The sequence below is a fragment of the Tyto alba genome, unplaced genomic scaffold, assembly GCF_018691265.1.
Source record: "Tyto alba isolate M040663 unplaced genomic scaffold, T.alba_DEE_v4.0 Super-Scaffold_38, whole genome shotgun sequence".
In the NCBI taxonomy this organism is placed as follows: Eukaryota; Metazoa; Chordata; class Aves; order Strigiformes; family Tytonidae; genus Tyto; species Tyto alba.
In genome coordinates this window covers 12,993,194-12,997,898 of record NW_024881313.1, presented here as the reverse complement: position 1 = coordinate 12,997,898, position 4,705 = coordinate 12,993,194, and positions in this window count along the sequence as shown.

The following is a 4,705-nucleotide window of genomic DNA, read 5'->3' as shown; positions in this document are numbered from 1 at the left end:
TCCATAGTCTAATTCAGAACTGGTAAATGATTATAAGAAGTGTTTCTCTGCCTCAGTTTTAAGTGAATTTTCTCCTCTTACTTGCATTTTAATTTCAAATCCAATTGCACTATCATTATTCAGAGCAAGGTCAGAAAAAAACCCCTTTTAGTTATACAGTCAAAGATTGTTTCGAAAACTGTGGAGATGAGATATTTTAGGATATTTGGCAAACTCTCACCAATTTAGAGAAAGAAAATCTAATTTAAATAGAGGTGACTCTATTTGATGTAATGATCTATAAAATGTTGTTTAAAAAGACATATGATTGTCTACACTACCCTGGGCTTAGTAAAGTCCTCATTGATGTAACGTGAGTTTGTATGTGGGGACTGCAGTTGTACTTTAAAAGTTATGTACATATATCCCTTTGGTATATTTCTTAAAAGTGAATAAGTTTCAATGTACCAGTAACTGAATACATTCCAACACCCCAAAACTTCCTTTTAAACTGGTAATTATGTAACAAAATATGTGTTTTGTCAGAATTGATAAGACCAGTGTGTTGATTCAAACACCTCAGGCAAATAAGATATACACATAAGAATATGATTACAGCTAGAGGCTGTAACTTTATTAACTTAATTAACATAATGATAACTGGGGAGATGCAAAACAGCTATTTTACCCAATATCACTACTTAGCAGGAGTACTCCAGAGTGCTTTTACCTAGGATATATCAATCAAGTTAATAATAAAATAGCAAACTTCATTTACATTCCTCAGCAGCTGACAGCCAAACCCGGTGCCGTTTTTTTCTTGTTTCAGAGATCAAGGTGAAGGATGTCTCAGCCGATGTTTCAAACTTTCCCATATACTGGGGCAAGTCAGCCACTAAGTTGGAAAACACTTGAGGCTGCCTGAAAATTCTTCCATTTATTCACCTTGGACCTTGTACCGTAAGGTCCTATATTTTTGTCCTGGGTTTGAGTGAGTGGTGGGGATTTTGGTAGCAGGGGAGGGGTCTATAGGGGCAGCCCCTTGTGAGAAGCTTCTTGAAGCTCCCCCAGCTCCAAGTTGGCCCCACCTCTGCACCAAGACAAAGCCAGTCAATTGTGCCTCTGCGATAACGTATTTAAGAAGGGACGTGGTGACGAGCAGTGGGACTTGTGAGGAGGAGTTGCTGCAGCTGCGTGAACACCAAGGTCAGTGGAGGAATGGAGGAAGAAAGGAGGGGGAGGTGTGCCGGAGCAGAGACCCCCCTGTATCCTGTGGTGAGACAGTAAGGTGGCCACTCCATCATCCGTGAAGGTCTATGGTGGAGAAGACACGGATTTACAGCCTGTGTTTTTCACATGGATGATCAAGGTGCTGTGCCTGAAGAATCCCGGGGTCTTGTGGGAAAAGGTAGCCCCTGCTGTTGTAGTTCAGCACTGAGAGGATTGCAGCATGGGGGGGTGTCCCACGCTGGAGCAGCTCAAGAAGGGCTGCAACCCATGGGAGGGACCCAGGTCAGAGAAAGTTTGTGGAGGACTGTCTCCTGTGAGAGGGGGACCACGATGGAGCAGGGGGAGCAAGTTCCAGAAGCTCCTCCCACTGAAGTTAGAAGAAGCGACAGCACTGACTGCACCCCCCCATTCCCTGCCCCTGCGCTACTGAGGGGAGGAGGTAGAGATATTTGGAGCAGAACTGAGCCCAGGAAGAAGGGAGGGGTGGGGGGGAAGGTGTTCTCAAGGTGTGGCAATGCTTCTCACTGTCCTACTCCGTTAAGTGTTGTTGTTAGTGTCTGTAATAAATCTATGTTCTTTTTTTCTTCCCCTAACGAGTCTGCCTGTTGCCCGTGACCATAATGGGTGATTTTCCCCTCCCTGTCCTATCTCAAATCCCAAACTTGGCTTATTTTCCCCTTCTCATTACTTGAAGGGGAATGAGGGAGTGATCAGCTGTGTGATGCTCAGTTGCCCTCTGAGCTCAAACCACGACAATTTTAAATCAGCAAAAACTTCAGAAAAACATATTCTAAACCAATTGCCACTATAAGCTTCTCTGAACCTGCTAAGTTTCTTGGGTCTGTGAAACATGAGAAAATTTATGTTAATTTCTAGATACAATAGAGGACAAGACATACACAGTACAACACTGTCACAAAACTTAGGAATTAAATATTGGCTGTAATCTAGAAATGCAGAAAGAACTAGAGGACAGGCAGATTTGCTTGGTAAAAGCTAAAAGTTAGTGGTAACATTAAACCCATGTAATGATTTAGCTTGCAGATGTAGAAAAACTGGAGTCATGATTTATTTTACTTTTATGTAATAAGCTATGGTTGAAGTATCTTTTATCAATCACTAACATTAGGCTTTTTTTTTTTTGTGTTAAATATATTTTTATTATGGTAGGCCTGTAAAATGTACTATGACAAACTTTATTGGTCTAAAAACCCCAGGAACTAAGTAACAGATCTTATAAAAATTATGTTGGAAAATGAGAGGTCTTCAGTAGAAAATGCTGAAGCATTGAAAAGGAACTTTCCACATGAATATATCTGTGTTTTTTTCCATCAGGAAAGATTTGTCTTATTCAGCATTTAATTTCTGTCATAGCTGGAAAAAAGCAATCCTATCATTGCCAACAGATAGCCATGCATTGGCAGTAAGAAAAAACAGACTGATTCATTTGGAAGGAAGAACTTGAACTTGCTACTCTCATATCCCAGGTGAGCAGCACATAGCTACTGCTTCTTCTGAGGAGAGTCTCTCTATTTTTTCCATCCAAACCTTTCAGAAGTCTCAGTCTAGGCTTGATGCAGAGTCACCACAGGCTAAAATCATAATTTCCTACACAGTTTTTCAGTGCTCATGATATTTACCAGCACTTTTCCTTAAAAACTAATTAATATTTGCAAAATTCTTCCATAGTAAGTCTAAACTCCAAGAGTCAATAGAAGTATTCTTGGATTTAAGACCCATACCACAGGTTTAAGAGGTTATGCAAGTCCTGAAAACATAGGTGAGGATGTGTTTTTCTGTGAAGTGGGTCTGTCTAGGAGAGTTTAAGCCATTCTGTTGCAATACTCCATATTTCTATACTCTTTGCCCATGGCCATTCTAACCATATTCTCATCTGCCTTGTTTGCATTGGGACTGATGCTCATACAATCCTGCTGAAGAATCTAAACAAAATCAGTTAAGAAAATCAAACCAGCAGTGGAAAAAAAAAAATTTTTTTTACATGTAACTGTTTGTCTTCTTTCTTTAAATAAAAAGATTTAAGGAGAAATTGTATTGGGTTTGCATTGCAAGGTTTTGGTAGCAGGGAACCTCCGCTATGTCCGACAGAGCCAATGTAGTTGGCTCTGAAACAGATCCAGCCCTGGCCAAGGCCAAACCCATTAGTGACAGTGGTAGCGCCTCTGTCATAATGTATTTAAGAAGGGGAAAAAAAGTTGCTGTGCAAAAGCAACTGCAGCCAGATGGGAAAGGAATGAGAATATGTGAGAGCAACAGCTCTGAAGACACCAAGGCCAGTGAAGAAGGAGGGGGAGGATGTGCTCCAGACACAGGAGCAGAGATTTCCCTGCAGCCCGTGGTGATGACTGCGGTGAGGCAGGCTGTGCCCCTGCAGCCCAGGGAGGTTAATGGTGGAGCAGATACCCACCTGCAGCTCGGGGAGGACCCCACGCCAGAGCAGCTGGATGTCTGAAGGAGGTTGTGACCCCGTGGGAAGCCCACGCTGCAACAGGCTCCTGGCAGGACCTGTGGCCCCGTGGAGAGAGGAGCCCACGCTGGAGCAGGTTTGCTGACAGTGCTTGTGAGCCCGTGGGGGCCTACATCGGAGCAGTTTGTGAAGAACTGCAGCCTGTAGGAAGGACTCACATTGTAGAATTTCACGGAGGACTTTCTCCTGTGAGAGTGACCCCACACTGGAGCAGGGCAAGAGTGTGAGGAGTCCTCCTCCTGAGGAGGAAGGAGCAGCAGAGACAGTGAGTGATGAAGTGACCACAACCCCCAATCCCTGCCCCCTGTGTCACTGGTGGGGAAGAAATAAAGAAAATTGGAAGTAAAGTTAAGCCTGGGAAGAAGGAAGGGATGGGGGAAGATGTTTTAAGATTTAGTTTTCATTTTCTCATTACTCAACTCTGATTTTGATTGGTAAGAAATTAAACTGATTTCCTCAAGTTGAGTTTGTTTTGCTCATGATGGTAATTGCTAAGTGATCTCCCAGTCCTTATCTCGACTGTGAGCCTTTTGTTATATTTTCTCTCCCCTGTCCAGATGAGGAGGGGAAGTGATGGAGCAGCTTTGGTGGGCACCTGGCATCCAACGTAGGTCAAAACACCATAATCCTACACTGGAATCATCTATCCAACCTACATGGTATGATTACGGATTTTCTCCAAGGTTTGCTGAACAAATTTAAGAACATTTTCCCTTCTAGAATAGGATCCAGTTTCCTATGCTCTCTTTATCTTCTGCTGTAGTGTTCTGCATTTAGTATAAATGACTCGACTTGCTCTATGACTGAAATGAATCATTTGGTTCAGATTAGCCTTTGGATTTGTCCAGTCTTTTATGCCTTTCCATCAGTCTGAGGACAATATAGGCTAGTGAGTGTGAGGTGAAAAGTTCATTTTTCCATAAATGAGAAATTCTTTGATCATTTAAGTAAGGCATTTTCTTACTGTAGGTTTTTATCACAGTTTTTAGAGTGTCAGTCTGGATATTC